This window comes from Pseudophryne corroboree, chromosome 7, assembly GCF_028390025.1.
Source record: "Pseudophryne corroboree isolate aPseCor3 chromosome 7, aPseCor3.hap2, whole genome shotgun sequence".
In the NCBI taxonomy this organism is placed as follows: domain Eukaryota; kingdom Metazoa; phylum Chordata; class Amphibia; order Anura; family Myobatrachidae; genus Pseudophryne; species Pseudophryne corroboree.
Window position 1 is genome coordinate 311,008,033 of NC_086450.1, and position 13,497 is coordinate 311,021,529.

Below are 13,497 nucleotides of genomic sequence, written 5' to 3' on the forward strand. Positions count from 1 at the left end.
TGCTGTATGCCCGCCCCCCCCCCCTCCCCCTCCCTGCTGTTTGTCTGTCTACCCTCCCCTCTCCTGCTGTTTGTCTGTCCACCCTCCCCTCCCCTGCTGTGTGTCCGGACTACCCCCCCCCCTTCCCTGCTGTGTGTCCGGCCTACCCCCCCTTCCCTGCTGTGTCCGGCCTAACCCCCCCCCCACCTCACCCTGCTGTGTGTCCAGCCCCCCCTCACCTGCTGTGTGTCCAGCCGCCTACCCCCCCCCCCTCACCTGCTGTGTGTCCGGCCTTCCCCCCCCCCCTGCTGTGTGTCCAGCCCCCCCCCCCCTCACCTGCTGTGTGTCCAGCCCCCCCCCCCTCACCTGCTGTGTGTCCGGCCTACCCCCCCCCCCTCCCTGCTGTTTGTCCCGGCCTACCCCCCCCTCCCCTCCCCTGCTGTGTGTCCTGCCTACCCCCCCCTCCCTGCTGTGTGTCCAGCCCCCCCCCCCCCCTCACCTGCTGTGTCCCGGCCTACCCTCCCCCTCCCCTGCTGTGTGTTCGGCAACCCCCCCCCCCCCCTCTTCCCGCTGTGTTCGAACACCCCCCTACCCCCTCCCCCTCCCTGCCCGTGTGTCCGGTCACCCTCCCCCTCTCTGCTGTGTGTCCAGCCACCCCCCCCTCACTGCTGTGTGTCCGGCCACCCCCCCCAGACACGCAGCGCCTGACACACACAGACATGCAATGCCTGACACGCATACGCATATGCAGCGCCTGACACACACGCACACACACACAGCACCTCACACACACACACACACAGCACCTGACACTCCACACGGACCTGACACACACGCACTCACACGCAGTACCTGATACACGCACACGCATATGCAGCGCCTGACACACACGCAGCACCTGACACGCACACACACAGATGCAGTACCTAACATTCACACGGATCTGACACACACGCACACACTCACACGCAGCACCTGACACACACAGATACGCAGCGCCTGACACACACGCACAGGCAGCGCCTGACACACACACACAGGCAAGCGCCTGACACACACGCACAGGCAGCGCCTGACACACTCGCACAGGCAGCGCCTGACACACAGGCAGCGCCTGACACACAGGCAGCGCCTGACACTGACACACAGGCAGCGCCTGACACACAGGCAGCGCCTGACACACAGGCAGCGCCTGACACACACGCACACACCTGACACTCACACGCACCTGACACACGCACTCACACACAGCACCTGACATACTCACATGCAGCACCTGACACACACACACACGCAGACATGCAGCAACATGACACGCAGCGCCTGACACACACACAGACACGCAGCGCCTGACACACACGCAGCGCCTGACACACACGCAGATACGTAGCGCCTGACACACACGCAGATACGCAGCGCCTGACACACACGCAGACACGCAGCGCCTGGACACACACGCAGACACGCAGCACCTGGCACACACGCAGCACCTGACACACGCAGCACCTGACATACTCACATGCAGCACCTGACACACACACGCAGACATGCAGCACATGACACACAAGCAGCGCCTGACAGACACGCAGCGCCTGACACACACGCAGACACGCAGCGCCTGACACACACGCAGACACGCAGCGCCTGACACACACGCAGACACGCAGCGCCTGACACACACGCAGCACCTGACACACACCGCAGACACGCAGCGCCTGACACACACGCAGCACCTGACACACACGCAGACATGCAGCACCTGACACACGCAGCACCTGACACACACGCAGACACGCAGCACCTGACACACACGCAGCACCTGACACACACGCAGACACGCAGCACCTGACACACACGCAGACACGCAGCACCTGGCAGACACGCAGCACCTGACACACGCGCAGGCACGCAGCACCTGACACACACGCAGACACGCAGCACCTGACACACACGCAGACACGCAGCACCTGACACACACGCAGACACGCACACACACACAGCACCTGACACAGATATGCAGCGCCTGACACACACACGCAGACATACAGCGCCTGACACACACACACACGCAGACATGCAGCGCCTGACACACACACACGCAGACATGCAGCGCCTGACACACACACACGCAGACATGCAGCACCTGACACACCCACACACAGATATGCAGCACCTGACACACCCACACACACATACAGACAAGCAGCACCTGACACACACACACACACACACACACACACGCAGCACCTGACACACATATATACATGTGGCATTTAACGCACACACGCACATCACCTGACACACAATCATATACACTCAGAGCACCTAACACACACATACACTCGCAGCACCTCACACACACTCGTATACACACGCAGCACCTGCCACTCACACATATATACACATGCAGCACCTGCCACTCCCACATACATGAACAGCACCTAACACACACATATATACATGCAGCACCTGACACACATACACGCGCAGCACCTGACAGTCACACACATACAGATGCGACAGCTGACACAAACACATACACTCTCAACACCTGACACCCACGTGGCAGCTGACGCATACAAATGCAGCACCTGAGATACACACATACACGTACAGCACCTGAGACACACACATACATGTACAGCACCTGAAACGCACACACACATGTATGTACACGCGCGGCTCCAGGCACACACATACGTACGTACACACGCGGCACTTGACACACACACACACACACGTACACGCGCGGCACCTGACACGCACGCACGCACGCACGCACGCACGCACGCACGTACGTACGTACGTACGTACACGTGTGGCATCTGACACACACACACGTATGCACACGCGTGGCTCCTGACACACACGCGTGTTGCTCCTGACACACACACATGTACGTACACGCTCGGCTCCTGACACACACACGTATGTATGTATACGTGCTGCACGTGACACCTACACGTATGTACGTATACGCGTGGCTCCTGACACCCTCACGCATGTACACGTGCTGCTCCTGGCACACACACACACACACACACGCACACACACGTACACGTACACGCGTGGCACCTGACACATACAGGCGTGTACGTACACACATGCACAGCACCTGACATACACACATGTAGGTACGCGCCACCTGACACACACACACGTACACGCACGACACCTGACACACACGTACATACTAGTGATGAGTGGGTTCGGTTCGTCGGAATCCGGACCCTCCGGACTTGACCCATTTTACATGGGTCCGAGGCAGGTTCGAACCTTCCCGCCTTGCTCGGCTAACCCGAGCGCGCCCCGAACGTCATCATCCCGCTGATTCCCGCGAGATTCGGATGTCTGCATTCGTGGAAAGGGGTCCCATGTGTAAACATGGGACCCCTTTCAGTCCGTCTGGTCCGGGTGTTCGGTTTGTTGTTTTGCCAAGTACGTGGATTTAATCTGGAACCTGGATCAGGTGAGTATAATTATCTTTTATTTTCAGGTACCCGTGGATTCTACTTGGAGAAGAGGACCGACTGCTTCGTGTCAACATAGGTAAGTATGTGTGTGTCGGCAGGTGTGAAATAAAGTTATACTTTCACGGTGTCTGTGTCCTGTTTTTATTTGGGTATTTTTTTCCCAGTAGAACTACAGGTACCAGCGGGCCCGTTTTTCTCCCGCATGCTGGTACTTGTGGTTCTCAAAGTACCAGCTTGCGGGGGAGGCTTGCTGGGACTTGTAGTGCTACTGGAAAAAACAATATTTTTTCAATTTTCTCAAGGCTATCAGCCTCCCATCCGCAGCCCTTGGATGGGGGGGCAGCCTCGGGCTTCACCCCTGGCCCTTGGGTGGCTGGGGGGGGGGACCCCTTGATTGAAGGGGTCCCCACTCCCCCAGGGTACCCCGGCCAGTGGTGACTAGTTGGATATTTAATGGCACGGCCGCAGGGCACTGTATAAAAGTGACCCCCGGCTGTGGCATTATCTGTCCAGCTAGTGGAGCCCGATGCTGGTGTAAAAAATATGGGGGACCCTACTCTTTTTGTCCCCCGTATTTTTTGCACCAGCACCAGGCGCAGAGCCCGGTGCTGGTTTTAAAAATACGGGGGATCCCCTGTCCGTTTTTTCCCCGGATTTTTAGAACCAGGATCGGCTCGAAGAGCCCGAGGCTGGTTATGCTTTGGAGGGGGGACCCCACGCAAAAAATTTTTCCGGGTTTTTCACATTCCATTTAAAAAAAACAAACAAATAATAATCTTTTAAAAAATATATAAATAATACTTGTGCCTCCAAAAAAGACAAACCAAGTACCTAATCCCTTCTAATATAAATAGATATGCTATTACCCCCCAAAAAACAGCAAAAAAAACATGTTTTAATTTTTTTATTAGATTCCGCCTGCAAAGTGTGGTGGATTGAAAATTACGAATTTACTGTTTAAAAGCACTGTTGTCGAATTTACAAACTTCAATTGAATATACTTTTGTCAAACTGCTGCATTTGTACCATTGCAGAAAAGTCGAATTTGTCAAATGTCGAATTTTAAAAAGTCGAATTTTGAGAGCCTGTAAGAATAGGCCCCTCCCCCTTCTTCACATCAGCCGTCCTCTTCTACCCCTGTACCTTGCTCTCTCCTGTCTGTGCTCTCTCCCGTCTGTAGGACTAGGCCCCGCCCCCTTCTTACCCTCCAGTGACTGCTCTCTCCTGACAAGTGGACCAGGCCTGCCCCCTACACGCTGCTGGTGTCTTCATTGTTACTTGGTCTGGAGCTCCGTTGGGGAGAGAACTCACGTGAGCTTATTAAGAATGAGGAACTGGGATGTTTTAATTTTATTGTGAGTAGTGTAGTGTGGTGATGTAGTATGTTGTATGGGGGGTAAAGTGTAACTATGAAGTGCAGCATATGGGAGGGCTATAGCATAGTGATGTAGTGTGGCATATGGGGGGTGGTAGCGCATAGGCGTGTGTACAGGGGGTGCCTGGTGCGCACAGGCACTCCCTAATGTCCAGCACCGCTGCACGCCACGCTTGCTGTAGCACAGTGATCGCTGAGTGTGTGATCAGTGGAGCCTAGCCTGCAGCTCATTTCTGTACCTCCCACCACTGCTGCTGGGAGGGCAGACGGGGAGCAGGTGTCACAAGGAGTGTGTGGGTAACTAATTCACAATACTTCCGCTCAACGTGGCACTGCTGGTCCTTCATCTCCCATTTCTCTTCACCAGGTGGCGGGCGGCCCAGAAATTAAGTGATGTGTTGTGCAGCAGTCAGTGTGAAGTGACTGTGAGTAACACTGGTGGTGCTGATGATGCTGCTGCAGAATCGGGAAGCAATTAATTCATAAATATAATGTACTCTATCAGTGTATTATACATACATAAACATGTACATACGTGTATTTGTGTATACATATATATGCATGTATATACATGAGTGTGTGTGCATATATATATATATATACAGCCAGTTCCCAGGAACAAGAGTCCTCCCCCGCTTCCGCTAAGTCCACAGCATGACGCTGGGGCTCCACTGGTGGAGCCAGGTGCGGTGGGGGCCCGTCTCAAGTGCTTCAGCGGTCAGTGGGCTTGCTCACAGGTGGATCCCTGGATTCTACAAGTAGTGTCTCAGGGATACAAGCTGGAATTCGAGACGTCTCCCCCTCGCCGTTTCCTAAAATCTGCCTTGCCAACATCTCCCTTGGACAGGGAGGCTGTGATAGAGGCAAATTCACAAGCTGTATTCGCAGCAGGTGATAGTCAAGGTACCCCTCCTTCAACAATGTTTGTGGTACCGAAACCGGACGGTTCGGTGAGACCCATTTTAAATTTCTCTATCGTCCTAGTGGATGCTGGGGTTCCTGAAAGGACCATGGGGAATAGCGGCTCCGCAGGAGACAGGGCACAAAAAGTAAAGCTTTAGGATCAGGTGGTGTGCACTGGCTCCTCCCCCTATGACCCTCCTCCAAGCCAGTTAGATTTTTGTGCCCGGCCGAGAAGGGTGCAATCTAGGTGGCTCTCCTAAAGAGCTGCTTAGGAAAGTTTAGCTTAGGTTTTTTATTTTACAGTGAGTCCTGCTGGCAACAGGATCACTGCAACGAGGGACTTAGGGGAGAAGAAGTGAACTCACCTGCGTGCAGGATGGATTGGCTTCTTGGCTACTGGACATCAGCTCCAGAGGGACGATCACAGGTACAGCCTGGATGGTCACCGGAGCCTTGCCGCCGGCCCCCTTGCAGATGCTGAAGTAAGAAGAGGTCCAGAATCGGCGGCAGAAGACTCCTCAGTCTTCTAAAGGTAGCGCACAGCACTGCAGCTGTGCGCCATTTTCCTCTCAGCACACTTCACACGGCAGTCACTGAGGGTGCAGGGCGCTGGGAGGGGGGCGCCCTGGGAGGCAAATGAATACCTATTTTGGCTAAAAATACCTCACATATAGCCTCCGGAGGCTATATGGAGATATTTAACCCCTGCCAGAATCCGTTAAGAGCGGGAGACGAGGCCGCCGAAAAAGGGGCGGGGCCTATCTCCTCAGCACACAGCGCCATTTTCCCTCACAGAAAGGCTGGAGGGAAGGCTCCCAGGCTCTCCCCTGCACTGCACTACAGAAACAGGGTTAAAACAGAGAGGGGGGGCACTAATTTGGCGATATGCTTATATATATATTAAGATGCTATAAGGGAAAACACTTATATAAGGTTGTCCCTATATAATTATAGCGTTTTTGGTGTGTGCTGGCAAACTCTCCCTCTGTCTCTCCAAAGGGCTAGTGGGTCCTGTCCTCTATCAGAGCATTCCCTGTGTGTGTGCTGTGTGTCGGTACGTGTGTGTCGACAGGTAGGAGGACGATGTTGGTGAGGAGGCGGAGCAATTGCCTGTAATGGTGATGTCACTCTCTAGGGAGTCGACACCGGAATGGATGGCTTATTTAGGAAATTACGTGATAATGTCAACACGCTGCAAGGTCGGTTGACGACATGAGACGGCCGACAAACAATTAGTACGGTCCAGACGTCTCAAAAACACCGTCAAGGGTTTTAAAACGCCCGTTTACTTTAGTCGGTCGACACAGACACAGACAGGGACACTGAATCCAGTGTCGACGGTGAATAAACAAACGTATTCCTTATTAGGGCCACACGTTAAAGGCAATGAAGGAGGTGTTACGTATTTCTGATACTACAAGTACCACAAAAGAGGGTATTATGTGGGATGTGAAAAAACTACCATAGTTTTTCCTGAATCAGATAAATTAAATAAAGTGTGTGATGATGCGTGGGTTCCCCCCGATAGAAAATTATGGGCGGTATACCCTTTCCCGCCAGAAGTTAGGGCGCGTTGGGAAACACCCTTTAAGGTGGATAAGGCGCTCACACGCTTATCAAAACAAGTGGCGGTACCGTCTATAGATAGGGCCGTCCTCAAGGACCAGCTGACAAGGCTGGAAAATATAATAAAAAGTATATACACACATACTGGTGTTATACTGCGGCCAGCGATCGCCTCAGCCTGGATGTGCAGAGCTAGGGTGGCTTGGTCGGATTCCCTGACTAAAAATATTGATACCCTTGACAGGGACAGTATTTTATTGACTATAGAGCATTTCTATATATGCGAGATGCACAGAGGGATATTTGCACTCTGGCATCATGAATAAACGCGATGTCCATAACTGCCAGAAGATGTTATGGACACGACAGTGGTCAGGTGATGCAGATTCCAAACGGCACAGTATGGCCGTATACAGGAAGAGGACTTGTTTGGGGTCGGTCCATCGGACCTGGTGGTCACGGCAACTGCTGGAAAATCCACCGTTTTTTACCCTAAGTCACATCTCTGCAGAAAAAGACACCGTCTTTTCAGCCTCAGTCCTCTCGTCCCTATAAGATCATATCTGCCCAGGGATAGAGGAAAGGGAAGAAGACTGCAGCAGGCAGCCCATTCCCAGGAACAGAAGCGTTCCACCGCGTCTGACAAGTTCTCAGCATGGCGCTGAGACCGTACAGGACCCCTGGCTCCTACAAGTAGTATCCCGGGGGTACAGATGGGAATGTCGAGACGTTTCCCCTTCGCAGGCTCCTGAAGTCTGCTTTACCAAGTCTCCCTCCGACAAGGAGGTAGTATGGGAAAAAATTCACAAGCTGTATTCCCAGCAGGTGATAATTAAATTACCCCTCCTACTACAGAAAAGGGGTATTATTCCACACTATATTGTGGTACTGAAGCCAGAAGGCTAGGTGAGACTTATTCTAAAAATTTGTTTTTGAACACTTACAAAGGTTCAAATTAAGATGAAGTCACTCAGAGCAGTGATAACGAACCAGGAATAAGGGGACTATATAGTGTCCCGGGACATCAGGGATGCTTACCTCTATGTCCCAAATTTGCCCTTCTCACTAAGGGTACCTCAGGTTCGTGGTGCAGAACTGTCACTATCAGTTTCAGACGCTGCCGTTTGGATTGTCCACGGCACCCTGGGGTCTTTACCAAGGTAATGGCCGAATTGATGATTCTTCTTCGAAGAAAAGGCGTCTTAATTATCCCTTACTTGGACGATCTCCTGATAGGGGCATAGTCCAGGGAACAGTTGGAGGTCGGAGTAGCACTATCTCGGATACTGCTACAATCAGCACGGGTGGATTCTAAATATTCCAAAATCGCAGCTGATCCCGACGACACGTCTGCTGTGCCTAGGGATGATTCTGGACACAGTCCAGAAAAAGGTGTTTCTCCCGGAAGAGAAAGCCAGGGAGTTATCCGAGCAAGTCAGGAACCTCCTAAAAACAGTGCATCATTGCACAAGGGTCCTGGTAAAAATGGTGGCTTCCTACGAAGCAATTCCATTCGGCAGATTTCACGTAAGAACTTTTCAGTGGGATCTGCTGGACAAATGGTCCGGATCGCATCTTCAGATGCATCAGCGGATAACCCAATATCCAAGGACAAGGGTGTCTCTCCTGTGGTGGTTATAGAGTGCTCATCTTCTAGAGGGCAGCAGATTCGGCATTCAGGATTGGATGCTGGTAACCACGGAGCCCAGCCTGAGAGGCTGGGGAGCAGTCACACAAGGAAAAAATTTCCAGGGAGTGTGATCAAGTATGGAGACTTTTCTCCACATAAATATACTGGAGCTAAGGGTAAATTTATAATGCTCTAAGCTTAGCAAGACCTCTGCTTCAAGGTCAGCCGGTATTGATCCAGTGGGAAAAACATCACGGCAGTCGCCCACGTAAACAGACAGGGCGACACAAGAAGCAGGAGGGCAATGGCAGAAACTGCAAGGACTTTTCGCTGGGCGGAAAATCATGTGATAACACTGTCAGCAGTTTTTCATCCCGGGAATGGAAACTGGGAAGCAGACTTCCTCAGCACGACCTCCACCCGGGAGAGTGGAAACTTCATTGAGAAGTTTTTTCCACATGATTGTAAACCGTTGGGAAATACCAAAGGTGGACATGATGGCGTCCCGTCTGAACAAAAAACGGGACAGGTATTGCGCCAGGTCAAGAGACCCTCAGGCAATAGATGTGGACGTTCTGGTAACACCGTGGGTGTACCAGTCGGTGTATGTGTTCCCTCCTCTGCTTCTCATACCTAAGGTGCTGAGAATTATAAGACGTAGAGGAGTAAGAACTATACTCATGGCTCCGGATTGGCCAAGAAGGACTTGGTACCCGGAACTTCAAGAGATGCTTACAGAGGTCTTATGGCCTCTGCCGCTAAGAAGGGACTTGCTTCAGCAAGTACCATGTCTGTTCCAAGACTTACCGCAGCTGCGTTTGTCGGCATGGCGATGGAAAGCCGGATCCTAAGGGAAAAAAGGCATTCCGGAAGAGGTCATTCCTACCCTGGTCAAAGCCAGAAAGGAGGTGACCGCACAACATTATCACCACGTGTGGCGAAAATATGTTGCGTGGTGTGAGGCCAGGAAGGCCCCACAAAGAAATTTCAACTCGGTCGTTTCCTGCATTTCCTGCAAACAGGAGTGTCTATGGGCCTCAAATTGGGGTCCATTAAGGTTCAAATTCGGCCCTGTAAATTTTCTTCCAAAAAGAATTGGCTTCAGTTCCTGAAGTCCAGAAGTTTGTCAAGGGAGTATTGCATATACAAACCCCTTTTTTGTGCCTCCAGTGGCACTGTGGGATCTCAACGTAGTTCTGGGATTCCTCAAATCACATTGGTTTAAAACCAGTCAAATATGTGGATTTGAAGCATCTCACATAAAAAGTGACCATGCTCTTGGCCCTGGCCTGGACCAGGCGAGTGTCAAATTGGTGGTTTTTTTCTCAAAAAAGCCCATATCTGTTTGTCCATTCGGACAGGGCAGAGCTGCGGACTCGTCCCCAGTTCTCTCCCTAAGGTGGTGTCAGTGTTTCACCTGAACCAGCTTATTGTGGTGCCTTGCACCTACTAGGGACTTGGAGGACTCCAAGTTGCTAGGAGTTGTCAGGGCCCTGAAAATATGTTCCAGGACAGCTGGAGTCAGAAAATCTGACTCGCTGTTTATACTGTATGCACCCAACAAGTTGGGTGCGCCTGCTTCTAAGCAGGCGATTGCTCGTTGGATTTGTAACACAATTCAACTTGCACATTCTGAGGCAGGCCTGCCACAGTCTAAATCGGTTAAGGCCCATTCCACAAGGAAGGTGGGCTCATCTTGGGCGGCTGCCCGAGAGGTCTCGGCATTACAACTCTGCCGAGCAGCTACGTGGTCAGGGGAGAACACGTTTGTAAAATTCTACAAATTTGATATCCTGGCAAAAGAGGACCTGGAGTTCTCTCATTCGGTGCTGCAGAGTCATCCGCACTCTCCCGCCCGTTTGGGAGCTTTGGTATAATCCCCATGGTCCTTTCAGGAACCCCAGCATCCACTAGGACGATAGAGAAAATAAGAATTTACTTACCGATAATTCTATTTCTCGGAGTCCGTAGTGGATGCTGGGCGCCCATCCCAAGTGCGGATTATCTGCAATACTTGTACATAGTTACAAAAATCGGGTTATTATTGTTGTGAGCCATCTTTTCAGAGGCTCCGCTGTTATCATACTGTTAACTGGGTTTAGATCACAAGTTGTACGGTGTGATTGGTGTGGCTGGTATGAGTCTTACCCGGGATTCATAATTCCTCCCTTATTGTGTACGCTCGTCCGGGCACAGTACCTAACTGGCTTGGAGGAGGGTCATAGGGGGAGGAGCCAGTGCACACCACCTGATCCTAAAGCTTTACTTTTTGTGCCCTGTCTCCTGCGGAGCCGCTATTCCCCATGGTCCTTTCAGGAACCCCAGCATCCACTACGGACTCCGAGAAATAGAATTATCGGTAAGTAAATTCTTATTTTAAAATCTTTGAACACGTATATAAAACGGTTCAAGTTCAAGATGGAATCAGGGCGGTTATCTCAAGCCTGGAGGAAGGAGATTACATGGTATCACTGGACATCAAGGATGCTTACCTGCATGTCCCCATTTACACTGCTCACCAGGTGTACCTAAGATTTGTGGTACAGGACTGTCATTACCAATTCCAGGCGCTGCCGTTTGGTCTGTCCACGGCACTGAGGGTGTTTACCAAGTTAATGATGATACTCCTGCGAAAAAAGGAAGTTATAATTATCCCGTACTTGGACGATCTCCTGATAAAGGCGAGGTCCAAGAAACAGTTGTTGATCCGAGTAGCACTTGCTCTAGGCTGGTGCTACAACAGCACGGCTGGATCCTGAATATTCCAAAGTCGCAGCTGGTTCCTGCAACACGTCTATTGTTCCTGGGGATGGTTCTGGACACAGAACAGAAAAGGGTGTTTCTCCCGGAGGAGAAGGCCAAGGAGTTGTCATCGCTAGTCAGAGACCTCTTAAGACCAAAACAGGTGTCGGTGCACCACTGCACGCGAGTCCTGGGAAAGATGGTAGCTTCTTACGAAGCAATTCCGTTCGGAAGGTTCCATGCACGGATCTTTCAGTGGGATCTGTTGGACAAGTGGTCCGGATCGCATCTTCAGATGCATCAGAGGATAACCCTGTCTGCAAGGACCAGGGTGTCTCTACTGTGGTGGCTGCAGAGTGCTCATCTTCTGGAGGGCTGCAGATTCGGCATACAGGACTGGGTCCTGGTAACCACGGACGCCAGCCTTCGAAGCTGCGGAGCAGTCACACAGGGAAGAAATTTCCAGGGACTATGGTCAAGCCAGGAAATGTCCCTACACATAAATATTCTGGAACTAAGAGCCATTTACAATGCCCTAAGTCAGGCAAGACCCCTGCTTCAAAGTCAGCTAGTACTGATTCACCCAGACAACATCACGGCGGTCGCCCATGTAAACCGACAGGGCGGCACGAGAAGCAGGATGGCGATGGCAGAAGCCATGAAGATTCTCAGATGGGCGGAAAATCACGTGTTATTCCGGGAGTGGACAACTGGGAAGCAGACTTCCTCAGCAGACACGACCTCCACCCGGGAGAGTGGGGACTTCATCCAGAAGTCTTCCGGCTGATTACAAACCTCAACAAAAAGCTAGAAAACTATTGCGCAAGGTCAAGGGACCCTCAGGCGATATCGGTGGATGCTCTAGTGACACCGTGGGTGTACCGGTCGGTTTATGTGTTTCCTCCTCTTCCCCTCATACCAAGGGTGCTGAGGATAATAAGAAGGAGAAGAGTAAGAGCTATACTCATTGTTCCGGATTGGCCAAGAAGAGCATGGTACCCAGAACTTCAAGAAATGATCTCAGAGGACCCATGGCCTCTACTGCTCAGACAAGACCTGCTGCAGCAGGGGCCTTGTCTGTTCCAAGACTTACCGCGGCTGCGTTTGACGGCATGGCGGTTGAACACCGGATCCTGAAGGAAAAGGGCATTCCGGAGGAAGTCATTCCTACGCTGAACAAAGCCAGGAAGGACGTGACCGCAAAACATTATCACCGCATATGGCGAAAATATGTTGCTTGGTGTGAGGACAGGAAGGCCCCAATGGAGGAATTTCAACTGGGTTGATTCCTGCACTTCCTACAGTCAGGGGTGACTATGGGCCTCAAATTGGGGTCCATTAAGGTCCAGATTTCGGCTCTGTCGATTTTCTTCCAAAAAGAACTGGCTTCCCTGCCGGAAGTTCAGACTTTTTTTTAAAGGAGTGCTGCATATTCAGCCTCCTTTTGTGCCTCCAGTGGCACCTTGGGATCTCAACGTGGTGTTGGATTTCCTTAAATCACATTGGTTTGAGCCACTTTAAACCGTGGAGTTAAAATATCTCACGTGGAAAGTGGTCATGCTATTGGCCCTGGCTTCGGCCAGGCATGTGTCAGAGTTGGCGGCTTTGTCATGTAAAAGCCCTTATGTGATTTTCCATATGGATAGGGCGGAATTGAGGACTCGTTTTTCTGCCTAAGGTGGTTTCAGCGTTTCATTTGAACCAACTTATTGTGGTGCCTGCGGCTACTCGGAACTTGGAGGATTCCAAGTTGCTGGATGTAGTCAGGGCCCTGAAAATTTGTTTCCAGAATGGCTGGAGTCAGGAAAACTGACTCGCTGTTTATCCTC